The sequence below is a fragment of the Urocampus carinirostris genome, chromosome 13, assembly GCF_059441175.1.
Source record: "Urocampus carinirostris isolate Australia breed hairy pipefish chromosome 13, RoL_Ucar_1.0, whole genome shotgun sequence".
Classification (NCBI taxonomy): domain Eukaryota; kingdom Metazoa; phylum Chordata; class Actinopteri; order Syngnathiformes; family Syngnathidae; genus Urocampus; species Urocampus carinirostris.
The window spans coordinates 4,761,185-4,779,371 of record NC_142361.1 but is presented as its reverse complement, the minus strand read 5'-3'; the positions used below and the strand labels follow the sequence as shown (position 1 = coordinate 4,779,371).

Sequence of the window (18,187 nt, the reverse complement as noted above, 5' to 3'; positions counted from 1 at the left end):
GACAGTGCACCACCCAAACTAAACAAACCTTTTTTATGTTTCCCTTCAGATTCTTCCCAAAAATTGCTCACTCTCTCTTAGGATATGGTGCCATCTATTTGATCGTTGAGAATTTGACGGGATCAGAAAATTGCAAAAATTGCAAAATTGTGAGATTGTCTATTCTTGTATATGTTTTGAGACCCACTAATCTGTTGAGTTGCAATTAATGAATTTACTTAATTGGGTTCTGTTGTGCATTTATTTTTATTTAATATTAGAATTTAATATATATTTTATAAAGCAGCCCCATATGGCCATCGTGCTTAAACACACACCAAACGCACACAGATTTTTTCATTTCTACAACTATCAAGTCAACACTAAACTATGATCACCTCCTACCTAGGTTCAGTAAAGTGACTGATTGCCCAATCCTAGTTTTTAATTGCTCATTTACTAGCACCACGCACTCAGGTGGCAACAGTCAGCTAACAGATCCAGAAGTCCATATATAAGCAGATGCTACGGGTCGCGAAATGGCTTTTGGTCTCATAGGAGTCTGGTAACAGAAACCTTGTGTTTTCTAAAATAACGTGGCTCTCTTCACCAGGTTTACTCACAATTGTGCTGCCATTCATCCCAACAATATAGTCGTGAAATTTGCAGATGACACTACAGTGGTGGGTCCTCATCTCAGGCGACAATGAGACCCAATACAGACACAATACAGAGAGGAGATACACCAGTTCTCAGGGTGGTGCTTAGCAAACAAGCTGGTGCTGAACACTGAGAAGACAAAGGTCATTGTAGGCTTCAAAAGGTCCGGAAAGACTGACCACGTCCCCCTCTTTCTGGATGGAGATATGGTGGAGCCTGTGGACAACATCGAGCTCCTGGGCATCCTGGTCTACAAACACTTGCTGCCTAGTGAAGAATACTGAGCAAAGGATCTTCTTCAGGAAACCTAAACGGGCTAGTATCCCCCCTCAGTTGCTACTCACTTTCTACAGAGAAACAATCTAGAGCATCCTCTGGCAGAGGATGCCTCAACGTGATCGTGTGGTATGGCAGATGAACGGCACAGGAGATAAAACATTGGGCACGGGTGGTTAAGAAAACACCGGGCATGGTGGGTCACCCCCTCCCTGACTTTGAGTCCATATATAAACGTCAACTCAAGGAGGACAGAGACCATCGCCATGGATCCCAGTCACCCAGCCAACAGACTGTTTGTAAGCTTCTATCAGGAAAGCGGTAGAGGAACATCCACGCCACCACAAAGGGACAAAGGACCGCTTTGTTCCTAGAGCTTTCAAGTCCATCATCCCCTCTACCACCAAAATTTCATCAGCATTTAATGTTAATGATAATAAAGAAGATCATTAATCTTGAGTCCGTAAAATGATCACTGTATTTTTACGACCATAAAAGGCACAATAAGATACCTACCAACATTGCTGATTTCCTCGTCGGACTTCCACTTTTGTCCTCTTAAAAAAACACTGCGGATTTTTTTTTTTTTTTTTTAAATCAACAGCCTCTTCAAATTTAAACAACGAAATAAATGTTGACCTGGGACTAATATTTTAGTCTATGGCTGCATTATTTTTAAGCGAGTCGAAGTCTTTGTATGTCAATAAACCGCTGCAATGGTTGCATAAATTTCTGTTTTGGCAGAGGTTTGCCACTTCTAGTTCAAGCATATATTTATGTCATTATATTATAGTATTCTGGAGACTATTTGTCTTTTGCGTGTAAAAATAGAGTGCACAACAACATCTACGGCTTTTAAATGTCAAAAGGTTGGCATGTATGCAGTACAAAAAGGTACAGTCTGTTTTGTGTGACATCGGTGTATTGATAATAGGGTGTGGGCTTAAGATCTGCATATGAAAGGAGCCCTCTTGGTAGATTGAAGACAGTGTGGGGTAAAGTGAATTGAGTAGGAATAGTATGCTTTTAATATATTGCTAAACTTCAAGCACATTGATACAAATTTTCTTGTTTGCACTATTCAAATGAAAACCTGCTTAAAAGGAATTTATTTTGTCTGTTTTTGTTTATTTTAATTCAACAGGATGGGAAAATCGACAGATTTTTTTTAATAACATGTTTGAAAAATAACTGTGCTCAAAATGAGATTGTGACTTTATTATCTTAAAATTTGTAATATAATTGTTTCTCCATATCAGCCAACCTCATTCCCTCAAAGACACGTGTTAAACTCACTTCCCGCAGGCCAAATGGGGCCTGCCACGTCATTTTATGCAGCCAGTCACTAAAGGCGTAGGTTTTGCATTTACAGAGAGGACGTGTCCCCACCAATATTGAGAAATTATTGTTTTGTCCCAACTAACATTATGTGATTACTTAAAAAAATCTCTATGTTCCCAGCAATGCCAAGATTTAACCTATGCCCAAGCCTGCCACATAATTTTATGTGGCCCCCAAATCATTGCTGGGAGAAGCAAAAGAGAAAAATTAGCTGCATCGCATCAAACAATGACTTGCAGTTTTAAATATGCCCACCGGTTATCGCCAAAGCTAGGCTCCTCTGGCAAAGCACCTACTGTAGCTGTATTTGCGGACTACCATTAATCAACCAGAGAATGTTAAGGAAACCCATCCAGATGTTATTTTACTCACAGACACGCTGTTTAGTGTGATGCGAAAAATTAAAAAAAAATAGTACCTGGGTTAGAGGTAAGATCGGGCCCAAAAAAAGCACCCGAGCCCGACGCAGGCCCGAGGGGTATTAAACCCGACCCGGACCGAGCCCGACTAATTAACTGGATTTGCTGGCCCGGCCCGAGGGGGCCCGAAATTACATATTTTATTTATAAGGAGGGGTGATTTATGATAACAAATTAAACTCTGCCTTTTGTTACAACATCTAGGCCTAAGTTAAATAAAACTGTATAAACATTTACATCATTTTTTGAGGTAGCGAAAACATTTAAGGGCGTCCGTCATTTTGACGACTTGATCATTGGGCCATAATCCACAGCAGCAGTAGTAGTACGTCCTTAAGATTTTAGCGCGGCACTATCATTGAGGGGGTGTTGACGTGTTGTGCCCTTTTCCGACTCCTATGCAAATCCCCCCCCCCCCGATCGTATTCTATATAAAACGCTTATTAAAACAATAAAGCGAGCTAATTATAATAATTGGGAGATCCTAGTCTATATAACGCGTTTATTTAAACAATAAAGCGTGATTTTATTCTGCAAATTGCGTTTTTTAACGCGGATGAAAATGTCACCAACGTCAATGTACACTTCCGACAAAAGCGATCGTATTCTATATAAAACGCTTATTAAAACTCTTACCAGAGTGCGTTTTCCTCGTCAGTTCTCCTCTCTTGAGTTTATCCTTAACTTCTTGTTGGTCCGACTCCATATCGGGGATACCAGGCCAAAATCACGCGAATTTGCGGAGGGGAAGATTATTAAGAGGACAGCATTCACGTCACGTCACGTGCACAGAGCATGCTCTGGCTCCGTTAAAAGCAATTACAGCTCCTTCTCCGTTTTATCCAAATTATTTATTTTATAACAAGTATTCCTTGGTCTAGTATCCATACATAGTTTAAGTATATATTTTTAATGAACATATATTTATAATTATTAATTAATTTAAAAAAAAAAAAAAAAAAAAAAAAAAAGCAGGACCGAACCCGACCCGACCCGACCGTATGACTGACATTTCAGGCCCGACCCGGCCCGAAATTGCCTCGGGTTCGGGTTCAGGTTCGGGCTCGGGCCATGAATCTTAGCTCTAACCTGGGTGTCTTTGCAAAAGTTTCAAGAACCTTTAGCTTTTTTCTATAATAGATATGTAACAGCAAAGTTAAGTTTTTTTTAGCCATTTATTTACAAGTCCGGCCCCCGCGAGAACAGTTTTGTACCATGTGGCCCCCGGGCTAAAATCAGTTTGACACCCCTCCTCTATTGGATGAAGAAGTTTGGGATCCTTCAATCTGGTGTAAGACTTCTGCAACACCAAAAACCTAAAAACAGTTGTCCTTGCTGTTGTTTTATCAGGGACGCCTGGTTTTAATTGTATGCCGAGGTTCCTTTGGATCCTGTAAAGCAATCCGTGTCAATGATGTTCCTCGTCCCACAACCAAGAATTCTACACCTTGAGACCCGTACTTGTTCACGACTGGCCTCCAGTGTTGGACACCATACTTTAAAAAAGTAATTAGTTATAGTTACTTACTACTTCTTCCAAAGGGTAACTGAGTTACAAACTGAATTACTCTAAAGTAAAAGGAACAAGTTATCAGATGTGTTGGGAATAATGCCATTATAAATAACGATGATACATAACAACGTTTTTTCTTTTAGAAAAGAGGTAATCTGACAAATTTAATTTTTCCGCCATTCTCTTTTGACTGGTCAAAAAAAACAGAGATTCTGTGCTATTGACTTAGAATTTGTTGAGTATAAAAAAACTGTTAAAATTATTTTCTTTTTCTTTGTCGATTTACAAAAATTTTAATGTATGTTTCTTGTGTTTTTCAGTGTTCACATTTAAGTGTAAATTTTGCTTTATGTCCCCCCTTTTTAAGTAATTCATAATACATAATAAATGGTAATATATGGCTTAAAGGACAAAAAGAAACTGAAGAGCCATTTTAGAGACGAAAAAGCTGGCTCTTTTAGTTAAGCAAGCCGAAAAAGCTTGTTCTCTAAAAAAATTCAGAATTCCCAGCTCTACAACGGACCATTCAAATTAGATTGAATTTATTAAACTCAAAATTGCTTACTGCTGATATTTTATTACATTGTTTACTGTTTATTTCTTCAAGTTTAGGATAAATCTGTTGCTGGTGAGGGGTAGTAAATATTTCAAGGTTCTATAACACAACTACCTGTTGACGTGTGTATTGTGTCATTCCGTACGTTTTTGTATTTAAATTTGAACATGTGAATAGTTGGACATTGTTTGATCCAGTCTTGTAAATTATTCCAAAGTTTGACCCCACACACAGACACACACATATTGTGATTCAATACTGTGATAATATTTTAATGGATTAACAAATGATTGTTATACTGATGTAAGTTATGATAGCTTGTCTATATAATTGATTGAAGAAGCGTCCAAAGTTATTTTGGGGACAGGTCTCTTACAAAGCCTTTCGCTTCAACCTGTCATCCCTATTTTCTTTTCAGGTGATTTGTTCCTTCTTTGATGGGATGATTGTTGCAACATGACTCAAAAGAAGAAAAATAAGCGAGAAATACAAATACTTTTCTTCAGTTACTTTTCGGAAGAAGTAGTGAGTAATTATAACTAATTACTTTTTAAAGTAACGTGGCCAACACTGCTTATTTTAGACGTATTAAAATGCTAGGAGTGGTGCTTCCTTCAATAATGCAGTCATGGCGGGGGTCTTGTTTAACAAAAACAAACAACACTATGATAAACACAACATTCGAGCATCAAACACTGTATTGTGTTAAACTAATCTATAACCGCGCATACATGGTGCTATTAAAATTATCCATGCTTTGACGGAGGTCCTGTTCAAGGTGCATCGTGTAAGCACCTTCAAGGTGACAAATGACGTTAATGCTGCATTAATTTGTGATTTCACAGCAACAAGCCCTGTCCTTTATTGCATTAGGTAGTAGGTATAAAACACAAAGAAGTCTGACACATACGCTTGCTTTATCATCCAGACTCACACGCCAGACACCCGGCGGCATCGGCTGGCTGGAAGCGCCCGGGCGAGGTGCACAAACTGCGGCACTACCGCGACGCGGGAGCCAGCAGGGAACCAGCGAGAGCCAAGCAAGAGCGTAAAGCCAACCCCCTTTCCGCCACTGTCCCAACGGGATACTGGAACGCCAACAACAACGAGGAACCACCGGTCAAGCCCAGCTTCGCGGAACGATTTTGCCAGCTCAAAGGTTCCGAGGAGGTCAGCCTATTGTTAGCGGTTCCTACCTGGTCAGCGTAACCGTGGGAGTCGCGTTACAAGCTCAGGAGCAAGACAGAAAACTTACTTCCAGCTCCGAGGCTTCCGAGGGGCGAGTTGAATCCCAGGGTCGTTGAAGATCAAATAAAACCCTTAGCGCGCGATTCTCTTTTCTTCTGGCTGTGTTGCTCCCAAGCAGCTTTTCCGAGTCCACAGTGCGACCGAGTGGCTGAATCAACTACCGTGGAGGAGCGCAAGTTGAAGTGTCAGATTACATGGGGCTATTCAGTTACCACCGCAGAAGAGAGGAGGAAAATGTGAGCCGGATTTCCATATTCCACACTCGAGCTCCCGGTGGGGAGTAGCAGAGACCGCACGGGCAACTTTAGGTTCAGTGCATTGGGGGTGCTCAGTACCAAAAGTGTCTGTCTGATTATATATTTTTTCATTTCACTTAAAGGGATTTAGGATCATTCAATACTTTTTAGGAGTGTCACTTCCCATTTGTTAACATTGCATTACACTTGGGATAAGGAGATCGCAGGTTCGATTCCCGGCTCCTCCGTGTTATATGTGGAAGTGTCCATGGGCAAGACACTGAATCCCTTATGTAACGGCATTATTTTTTTAAGTTATATTTTTTGCAGTTACTGTTACTGAATATCAAAAGAACCTCAAACTACACACGCCACCTCAGAGCCCATATTGTCCTTCGTGCGTGGGTTGATTTTGGGGGTGCCGCAAAAACGGGCAGGTTACACCTGTGGTTAACAATATACCAAACTGTAAAAAAAAAAAAATCTAGAAAATTGAATTAAACAAACAAACATGCCAGTGGGGAAAATGTTCAGTTACGGTAAATTACCAAAATGTTTACATATATTATTGGTTATTATGGACACCTGGTTGTGGGTAAGCTTTAAAGATAAAAGCAGTCGTGGGCTGTGAGAGCATGCAAGGCCTTCTCTACTGGCCTAAAAAATAATCTTAATCATGAAATGTTGACTTATTTTCTCAATCAATACTTGTTAATTAATGATTTATGCTGGGTTTTTTTTGTCTGTCGGCTTCCTTTCATTGCTTGCCCCCTGCTTGTGCTGCATCTAGACGTGTGCTTTCATATTTAAACATCTAACCAATCACATTTCAGGATTGCTTGTTGCGAGGCTCAGGAATTTGCCCAGACACCTTCAATATTTTATGTGCAGGCGTCTTGTAGCATAGCATAACTGTTATGTAGGTGTAGGTTTAGCCAACAAATTTTCAAATTGGTTCAAATTGGCCTTGATGAAGGACTGGAAGAAACATTACTGCTTTCACAAACCTAGGGGGCGGTAGTTTTTCAAAACAATCGTGACAACAGAGGAGATAGTGTGGCGGGTCTTGAAGTGGCGAAACTGAAACTTAAAAGTTGAAGGCTAGTCGTTTTGGAAATTCAGAGGCTTCCGAAATCAAAACGGATCAGTAACGTGAGATGGGGAAACCAGGGTATTTATTGTGGAGGTGGCTTATTGTCAAGTTGCAAACACTTGGGCAGGCGAAGTGAAGGGGACTTGAAAATAGGGTAAAGCTGCAATCTTTGAAGAAAAGAAGGACTGTGGGCACCAGCCCCTGACCATAATGTGTTGATGTAATAGCGTTTTTGTCATACCACAATGGCTGAAGTAGTGAAAAAAAATTATTTTGGTCGCAGATATCCTGTCAAAGCCATTCTAAATACGGATCTTTTGAGAGAAGCTGGGCATTTTTAACAATTCTCAACAGGGAAAATGTTTTGTCACTTTCAGCCCACAAACTACGATTGGTTCATCAAACAAAGGGAACTATGTTGAGCTTATTTGACTCATTGCTGAAAGAGTCACAGATTTACATGAACACCTGTCTACTGATAAGGTTTTAGTGGAATGTTAGGCAAAATCCAAATTTTTACCACTGAGAGGCAAGCAGATGACATTTCAGGACATATCATCTGATTTTTGCGGGAAAATGAATGTCTGAGTATAGTTGTGGCACAGTGTTATGATGGTGTAGCTGCCATGTCTTTTGGATTAAGGTGCAGGCTAAAATTAAGGAGAGTGCACTGTTGGCTTTCTGACTTTTGTTTTTTGCTTCACACATTTAATGGCATTTTAAACACAACAAATTTAATGTCAACATCAAATCCCTAAAAAAATGTGTCATTCACTGAACGACAAATTACCCATTCAGACTTGAGTGAAGGCCCAAGGGTAAAATTCACGGCAAGCCACTGGATGTTGAAAAATATCCAGACATTGCTGTAAGTTAGATGTTTTATTGTGTGCACCTTTCTCCAAGTAGAGGACAGTGCTATCATGCTTCTTTCCACCCAAGGCGCTGTGATAGGTCTCCCAGTATCCACCCCGAAGAAGAAATCCAGTTTCTACTTCCTTGTTCGTGTGTAATCATAACAACATGTACTGTATCTCCAGCGTTCTAAGAACTTTGACGTTTTTAGAGTTCAATATCTCATGCATCCATTCAACATGGTTGTTGTGAAGTGTAAAGAAGAGGCGAGCTGTTTCTTTTGTAATGAAAGTGGAATAAGAAAGCTTGATGAGGTTGTGAATATGGTTGGATTGGTTTTTTTTGGTCTACTTTTTTTGAGCTACTTTTTACCACGGAAAGTAAGTTAACTTTATTTAACTTTAGAGTCAAGTCAGGTCGTGTATATTTGTGATGCCCTTAATCACAAGGAGTCTCAAATGGCTTCACAGACCACAGAATGTCAATGCCTAACATGTAGCTTTGTTTTTCAGTACTAAGCTTTATCATTCAGAGCATATTATTTTATTAAACGTTTATTTTTCAGTTTCAAAACAATACAGGTTACTTATACAAGCTTAAACATACTTATATAAACCTAAAATATACGTTCTATACGAAATATAGCACTAGAACCAATTCAACTCTCGAACGATCGTTCGAAAGTAGGGCAGCGTCTGTAATCAGGAAGCCTTGCAGTACTTGTAATACATGTTCAGAATAAATGATAACCACAACAGTTTGCATTTGTGTGAAATGTGGCTATGATGACAATAAGATTGACAATAAAGGTAACCTTTTGTTTCAACTTATGTCTTATCTCGCTGAAGTCTGAATCATATATTCCATCCATCCATCCATTATCTGCACCGCTTATCCTCCCTATGGCTGCGAGGGTGCTGGAGCCTACCCCAGCCATCTTCAGGCAGTGGGCAGATGACTCCTGAACTCGTTGCTAGCCATTTGTGAGGCACAGGGAGACATACAAGTCACTTGCCCGTTCACACCTTGTGACAATTAGGACCAGACAATTACCCTGATATACATGTTTTTTAGAATGTGGGAGAAAACCGGAGCGCTCGGAGAAAAGCCACGCAAGCGCAGGGAGAACATGCAAACTCCGCACAGAAAAGCTGGTAGCTGGATTTGAACCCATGACTTTAGAAATGTGCCGCGGAAGCGCTAACCACACATCTGCCGGGCCGCCCTTCATTTATTCCAGGTAAATATATTTCCCAAATCATTTGAACCTATTGTCAATCTTATCAGATACAAAGTTTTAGATTTGAGGGTTTTCAAAATTTGATTTTGCTTTAATCCAGACGTCTCCAACCTTTTTGAAGCTTAGAGCTATTTTTTGTTACTAATTAGTGCAAAGGGCATCCAGTTTTATATGCATTTCTTAAATAACGTATCTTGTTGTTACTATGTTGTCACTATGTTATTCACAGTTTACAGATCCCTTAACTACCAGGGCACCACTTCTTTTTATGTGTCTTGGGCAAGTGTAGCCTCACAGCGCCCATCCCTTTTCTAAGCCGTTTTTTTTGGTCGGGTTTGCCGGAAAAGCTGATCTGGCTCAGATCATCTTCTCAGGTCTCAGATCTGACCTTCATCATCTTGCCGCTTTTGCTTTTTGGTGTAAAAAGTGTCATCCTACTCTTCAGAGATGAGCCGGATCTAAGCATTGAAAGGCAGTGTGACAATACTCATACTGGGAAAAACCCCTTTTTTTCTTAAATAATGAGCATCACACTTAGTAAAAAAAATGTTGATTTTAAAAATTGCTAAACACGTTCTCTAAATCCATCTAACCATCCATTATCTGCACCGCTTGTCCACAGTAGGGTCGCAGGGGTGCTGGAGCTCATCCCAGCTATTTTCGGGCAGTGGGCAGGGGACTCCCTCAACTGTTAGCCAGCCTGTCGCAGGGCACACAGAGACAGACAACTGACTCGCTCGTTCACATCTAGGGACAATTTGGACCAGCCAATTAACCTCACATGCATGTTTTTGGAATGTGGTAGGAAACCGGAGTGCCCGGAGGAAACCCACGCAAGCACGGGACAAACATGCAAACTCCACCAGGATGTTTGATCTCATGACCTCAGAACTGTGCCGCCAACCACTGCGCTAAATCTTAGGGAAAAAATAAAGAAGAACCCATAGTAACAGAAAATTAACATTTATTCTGTCTTTTTTTTTAAATAGGTAATGTGTTAAAATTTGTCCAGAAAGTGGATGACAGCAACGATGCAGCTTCCCATCTCTGCCGGCTGGTTGGTGCAGGCGTTGACTTGCTTCAGGACCAGATGCTGGTCCGCTGACTCATTTCGAATTGTTGTTCTCCCTCATTACCCACCACCAGCCAGGCAGTCTGAAAAAGACAGGAAAAGAAAAGTATGAGGTGGGCATCAATAATAAGCTTTTGAATAAAAGTTGGTGTTAAGTCTAGATTTAAAAAATTTCACGGAGGTTGAATATCTTATCTCCTGAGGCAGAGCCTTCCACAGCACTGGGTCCAGGATGGAGAATGGCCTCGAGCCTGCAGACTTCTTCTTGGCACTTGGAGTCACGAGTAGACCGGCATTTTTCAAGTGGGGACTCCGTGCAGGAACATAGGGGGAAATCAAATCAGAGAGATAAGAGGGGTCAAGTCCATGCAAACATTTTTATGTTAGTAAGAGAACCTTAAAGTCACTTTTTAAGCGGGCCGGGAACCTGTGCAAGGTAGCTAATATGGGAGTCATGTGCTCAATTTTTTTTTGTCTTAGTCAAAAGTCTTGCTGCTGCATTTTAAACCAGCTGCAAACTTTTGATGGTAGACATCGGGAGACCAGAAAGCAATACATTACAGTAATCAAGCCGATAAATCATAAACGCATGAATCATAATCCCAGCATCTGATTAGAATAGAATAGAGAATAGAATAGAATATACCTTTATTGTCATTGTTACAAAATGGGTTAACATATTGTGACAACGAAATTGGGCATGACACTCCAGTTTTATACATTCACAGTGAGGTATGAGCCAAGAAGATAAAGGAACAGAGAAGATAAGGTTATAAAACAAGGGGGATAAGGCTATAGTTATAATTTACATGGTATTTACACACGGCTAACGCTAACCACGGACACAAGAAATGTCGGCATGTGGGATGTTACAGTGTTGTCGTGATACCGTTGGTATCGTAAGGGTTGTGCAATATTGCATTTGGTGCAAAGTTACATATTGAGACAGCATCTGGCGAATCTTTGTAATATCACGGAAGTGGAAGAAAGCTATTCTGGTGGTCCACAGTATAAAAAGCGGCACTGGAATTCCAGCAGCAGTAGCATTGACAAGGCACTGGAATCTATTGCTGAGAGGAGATAATTGGTTACTTTAGCCAGAGTTGTTTGCTCTCAATGCTGACTGGACAGATTCAACACGATTATTATCAGACATAAAGTCATTTAGCTGCTGTGTAACAACCTTTTCAATTAATTTTGCAGAATGTTCATTTGAAATTTAATTCCGGATTTGAATCGTTATATTCAAAACTAACAAAGTTATTAGCAGAATAGGTAACTATTCGGGTTAAGATGCTGTCAAGTAAGTTTCGCCATTGCGTGGAACAAAAATTTCAGATTATTTTTATGTATTGCAATAATCTTAGAGAAAAACAATGCTTTAGCTGAGGCAAGAGATTCCTTACATTTCAGCAAGCTGTCACACCAAGCCAGTCCGAAAACCTTAATCTTTGTAGTGCGCCATTTTCATTCAAGTTTCCTTTAACCTTGTTTGAGTGACCTGGTTTCTTCAGTAAACCATGGTGTATGCTTCTTTGGTCAAGGTTTAGGCCATAGGGGCGCCACAGAGTCAAGAGCAATAACCAAAGCAGTACTTACGTTATTTGTACGTGATTAAAGAGGCCCAATATACGAAGGGAAGGCCGCAGTTGCCGCAGGTAAGTTTTATTAAAGCTGATGCTGTTGCAGGGCGGATATTGCAGCTACTAAAACCTAAATTTTTCATATCACAGTCAACATTAAACAGCACCTCGCACTTAACAAGATATAGCTTCCCTTCATCTAGAAGTGAGAACCACGTGTTTCCTACTAGGTCATCCATGATGTCTTGCATTCTGGGTATCGGTTGTCTGTCTTGTAGAGTTCTCCTGTTCACCTCTCAGAAGTTGATACACATCTTGTACAGTGTTTCATCCTTTCGCCTTGTTGTCCGCAGTGTATACAGTGCTGGGATGTTCCTGTGTCACCGGTCAGTCCCTATCTCGTGCGAGTGACCCGTTCGTTTAAAGGCTTACCTCCGAACCGTCCTTGTTGTCCACTTGTTCTACATATTGCTAAATAGTGTTAACTGCTGCCGCAGCAGAACCAGTGTGTGCAGTTATCTTCTGTCCTGCTCTGGTGACAGCCGAGACACCTTTTCATCCAGTCATGCTTTGATGGTGGAAAGCTACAACCTCCACGCTCTCCTCATCGCTGTCGTGGGAAATACTCGGGGTTATATTGGGACTATAGTTGGTATTGTGGGAGATTGTACCGAGGCTACTGTTGAAGGGTGAACTGGAGCTGTGGTGGGGACTATAGGGAGGTTGTTGTTGAGGAGTGAAATGTGGCTATGATTGGTATTGTCGGGGGTTAAACTGGGGTTTCTGTGGTGGGGAAAACTGAGGATTCTGAATAATTTCTTGCAGGGGAAACTGGGGCTGGTGCAGGCTCTCTCTCAGTTGGGACCCTTAAACTACTGCAGTAGGGAATTCAACTGTGTTCTGTGGGGTGGGGGACCTTTCTTTTATTTCAACACGAGCGTCGCTTGACTGGACTTGATGGACAGTGGCAGGCTTTCACTGTCTTAATGATTTCTTCTTACTCTGCCTCTCTGTTTAATAGGCACATCTAGTGTTCGTCCTTTCTAGTACCAGTTCTTCTGAGGTGTCAGACTGTTCCAGATATGGCTGATGCGATCGTTCTGCAGGCCTGTCAACACTGTGTGAAGAAACATACTCTGCACTAGACCTGATTTATACTTGAGGCCTGATTCAGCTTCCTGCGAGACGAACAAGATCTTCTGTCTGAGGTCAAGAGTAAGGATGAGGGTGGTTTTAAACGTGTGGAATGGTACCTCTTTACTATTGAAACGTAGTAGCAGCTCTCCTGGTAAGTAGCAACACCTCAGATAGTCTCCCTTTGGCTCACTGTGGTGGTCGGGTCACCACAGTGGTTGGTTTACCACAGGGCTCTCGATGACTGGGTTGGTTTAAATGAGATGGGTGACGGCAGGGGACTCCTGAAGTTGAAGTGAACCCATGCTGGACACCATCCCAGCGGTGCCTACAAAATGTAACGCCTCTGTAAACGGGACGAGAGGTAAAGAAAGAAAAATGAGACGAATTTCCTCTTCATGAGCACAACGGAATTGAAGAGGATAGCGTGCGGTCCCCTACAGGGCTCACTGTGCCAGACCAGAGTATTCGATCCTTAACCATAGTTACAGACTTAGCAGTCGCTCTTGGAACTCCCGATCGATCTGATGCTGTAAGGCAATATTACACAGTAACACTGTTGGAAATAAACCCACAACATCATACAAAATAAATAATAAACTCCTAATATTAAAATAACTTGATAGATAAAGACTTGATTCAACTATGCATATAGACAAAATACAAAAATCAGTCTACTACAGATACTATGTTATGCGTGATATTGCAACGGCAAAGCATCAAACCAACTCCAGAGCAGTAAGTCAGATCAGCAACGCAATGATTATGTTCCAAATTAAAACATAAACTATGGGTTAAACAAAATAGAGAGGTTTAATTCAACAGGTTTTTTTTTTATGAAGCACAACCTCCCAGTGAGTCTTGGTGATTTTACCAAATAATTACCAAAACTAGCAACATTACAAAACAATATCCATGCAGTAGTACAAATATATGGCACATGACTATGAGCATTGGTGGGGATGCAGTGAAACGAGTCAAAAGTTTTCAGAATTCAGTGGTTTTCTGGTATCTGTGTCCTTACATGTAGATATTTAAGATGTGTTTGTGTCTTTGCATTTATTTTTGTTTTATATAAATAACTTCTGGAGACATATTGTGTTTCGTGTTCAAAATAGAGTGTCTTTTAATGTCAAAACCACAAAGATGCTAAATATCTTATTATTTTTAAATATATTGCAGTTTGTATGTATGCACAATTAATTTACCTTGGATAACCAAATGGGATATTTTCCAAAACATTATTAATTAAAACACTTGAAATGTCTTTTATATGCAACAAGATTAGAAATGGCACTCCAATGTAAACATGAAGTAAAAACTTTAAAGAGAAAAAATAAGATAAAAGGTTGTCAGAATAAATAGGCAAAAGATATTTACAATGTAGTGCTTACATACTGGCCAAACTTATAGTAATAATAGTAGAACGAAAAAGAGTGCATCGTAACAATAGTGCAATAAAAAGCTGAACAGTATAACATTTAGCAGCAACAAAAATCTTAAAAATGGTTTTATGGTATACAGTAAGACCTCAGTTATCGTGGTTAATGGGGACCAAAACCACCCGTAATAAGTGAAAATCCGCGAAGTAGCGGCGCCCCTTCAAAAAAAAAAAAAAAAAAAAAAAAAATATATATATATATATATATATATATATATATATATATGTATATATATATATATATATATATATATATATACTGGACTGTCTCAGAAAATTAGAATATTGTGATAAAGTTCTTTATTTTCTGTAATGCAATTAAAAAAACAAAAATGTCATACATTCTGGATTCATTACACATCAACTGAACTATTTCAAGCCTTTTATTATTTTAATATTGCTGAATTTGGCTTACAGCTTAAGAAAACTCAAAAATCCTATCTCAAAATATTAGAATATCATGAAAAAGTATACAAGTAGGCTATTCAACTAATCACCTGAATCATCTAATTAACTCGAAACACCTTGCGAGGGTTTCCTGAGCCTTAAAAACACTCAGCTTGGTTCAGAAAACTAAATCACTGCTGATCTGACTGCTGTCCAGAGGACCATCATTGATACCCTCCATCAGGAGGGTAAGACACAAAAAGAAATTTCTCAAAAAGCAGGCTGTTCACAGAGTGCAGTTTCAAAGCATATCCACAAAAAGTCTGTTGGAAGGGAAAAATGTGGCCGGAAACGCTGCACAACCAAGAGAGATGACCGCAGCCTTAACAAAATTGTGAAGAAGAGCCGCTTCCAGAATTTGAGGGAGCTTCAAAGACAGTGGGCTGAAGCTGGAGTCCAGGTATCAAAAGCCACAGTTCACAGACGTGTCCGGGAAATGGGCTACAGTAGCCGTATTCCACTTCTGAACTCAAGACAACGGAAGAAGCGTCTGACTTGGGCTATGGAGAAGAAGCACTGAACAGTTGCAGAGTGGTCCAAAGTCCTCTTTTCAGACGAAAGCAAGTTTTGCATTTCATTTGGAAGTCAAGGCGCCAGAGTCTGGAGAATGGCTGGAGAAGAGCAAAATCCAAGTTGCTTGAAATCCAGTGTGAAGTTCCCACAGTCAGCAATGGTTTGGGGAGCCATGTCAGCTGCTGGTGTTGGTCCACTGTGTTTCATCAAGTCCAGAGTAAATGCAACTGTGTACCAAGAGATTTTAGAGCACTACATGCTTCCATCTGCTGAAAAGCTCTATGGAGATGAGGATTTCATTTTCCAGCATGATCTGGCACCTGCCCACAGTGCCAAAACCACCAGTAACTGGTGCACTGACCATGGCATCACTGTCCTTGATTGGCCTGCTAATTCCCCTGACCTGAACCCCATCGAGAATTTGTGGGGTATAGTTAAGAAGAAGATGAAAGACACCAGACCTACAAATGCAAATGAGCTGAAGGCCGCTATCGAAGCATCCTGGGCATCAATAACACCTCAGCAATGCCACGGGCTGATTGCCTCCATGCCACGCCGGATTGATGCAGTAATCCGTGCAAAAGGATTCCCAACCAAGTACTGAGTGCATCAATGGACATTTTCAAATGTTTGATTTAGTTTTGCTGTTATAAAATTATTTATTTTACTTGGTCTGAGGAAGTATTCTAATATTTTGAGATAGGATTTTTGAGTTTTCTTAAGCTGTAAGCCAAATTCAGCAATATTCAAATAATAAAAGGCTTGAAATAGTTCAATTGATGTGTAATGAATCCAGAATGTATGACATTTTTGTTTTTTTAATTGCATTACAGAAAATAAAGAACTTTATCACAATATTCTAATTTTCTGAGACAGTCCAGTATATATATATATATATATATATATATATATATATATATATATCTCATCTCATTTGCGACACCGCTTATCCTCAGTAGGGTCGCGGGGGTGCTGGAGCCCATCCCAGCAATCATTGGGCAGTGGGCAGGGGACACCCTGAGCTGGTTGCCAGCCAATCGCAGGGCACACGGGGACAGACAACCCACTCGCTCATTCACACCTAGGGACAATTTTGGACCGGCCAATTCACCTGAAATGCATGTTTTTGGAATGTGGGAGGAAACCAGAGCGCTAACCACTGCGCATGTGCATATATATATATATATATATATATATATATATATATATATATATATATATAGGACACCCTGAACTGGTTGCCAGCTAATCGCAGCTGCAAATCACATTAGTTTTCGCAGCTAGCTGCGTTCTTCATCGACGCACGAGCTGAGTGATCCACTGCTAAGAGTCGTACAGCTGGGCGATTTTACGTCCGCCCAGGACGATCGAAGACAAATTCACGACAGGGTTTTTACTTGCGCGCACCGCGGGTGCCGTTTGGTCGCTCCCGCGAGCGAGCCTCTAACCCGCGGGTACTTTCAGGCACGATACGCACGACACCGACACAGTTACGGGGGTCCCGCGGACGGCCGCCTGTCGTCACGCCGCGCTACTGGTGTCGTCAGACGAGCGGGGGTAGCCCGATCACGCCCGCCGCCTTTTTTTGTGTCGCGCCGTGTGACGCCGCATCCGTCGAACTCGCTCCGTCGAACTCGCTCCGTCGCGCGGCCAGGGAGTGACCTCAGCCGACTACATCATTTATCTATTTATCTATTTTTTTTTTTTAACCATTCCGAACCGCGAAGTAGCGAGGTCCCACCGTACAAACTGTCTCTTGGTCTGTTTGTCCTTGTTTTGAGGCCCTTTAGCGCGGCATGCGTCGATGAACGCAGAGGGCAACAGGTCGAAGAAGTGGTGGCACTTATAATGTTGATGGCGCTGTTGCTGTATGGCAAGCCAGCAATACCCTCCAGACTGGGCAGACAGCAGCCGATGATCTTCGGAGCTGAGTATGATTTTTCTGTCTGCTGCCGTGCTCCGTGCATACCACACGGTGACGCTGTATGCCATAATGCTGTCAACTGTGGCTTTGTAGTAAGACACTTGTGGCTTGTCTGCTGCTGGGCCTTTCCCTTAATTATATTAACATCCTAAGTCACCATCGGATGACTTGTTAGCATAACCACCTCACAATTCAGGGGGTCTGGTATCAATTCCAGGCACCCACCATTCTGCTTGGAGTTTGCATGTTCTCCCCGTGCATTTATGGGTTTTCTGCAGGCATTCTGGTTTTCTACCATTTAACAAAAACATGCATGACAGGTTGATTAGTAAATCCAAATTAGCCTCTTTTACACCGTGCTGGTTCTGTTCCCCAGCGCTGATTCTAGGACCTGGATGTCGACTTTCACATTTCACTTGTTGGGCCCAGTTAAGTCTATCACCTTACTTTGAATAAAACACACAATAAAAGACAAGAGGCATCCTTTTCAGCTAATGAGTAGATATGAACATCAGAAATTCTATCTCGGGCTAGCACAACTCAGAAGTCAGGGTAAGATTCAGCGCTTATCGAACTTACTTGATGAAATATGCCCCAGGTGTGCTGGGTTGGTGCAAGTGCATCACAAAACAACAGGCAAACTCAAGGAAAGATCTA

At 41.0% G+C, this 18,187-nt stretch overlaps 1 protein-coding gene, 1 long non-coding RNA gene and 1 pseudogene across 2 annotated transcripts in view; 1 reads left to right on the top strand and 2 right to left on the bottom strand.

Moving 5' to 3' along the window:
* zmiz1a (zinc finger, MIZ-type containing 1a) overlaps positions 1–6,175 on the bottom strand; it is a 142,087-nt gene extending 135,912 nt beyond the window's left edge. The window contains exon 1 of the mRNA XM_088350982.1: positions 6,000–6,175. The gene's annotated coding sequence lies outside the window, so the exon portion shown is untranslated. The remainder of the gene's footprint in view (positions 1–5,999) is intronic.
* Positions 5,644–14,301, top strand: LOC148353544 (uncharacterized). Its single transcript, XR_015852409.1, has 4 exons — positions 5,644–6,228; positions 9,251–9,416; positions 10,406–10,601; positions 10,696–14,301. It is a non-coding gene; the product is annotated as an uncharacterized LOC148353544 (long non-coding RNA).
* A 2,484-nt stretch (positions 14,302–16,785) lies between these two features.
* Positions 16,786–16,938, bottom strand: LOC148353543 (5.8S ribosomal RNA; annotated as a pseudogene).
* Positions 16,939–18,187: the final 1,249 nt, after the last annotated feature.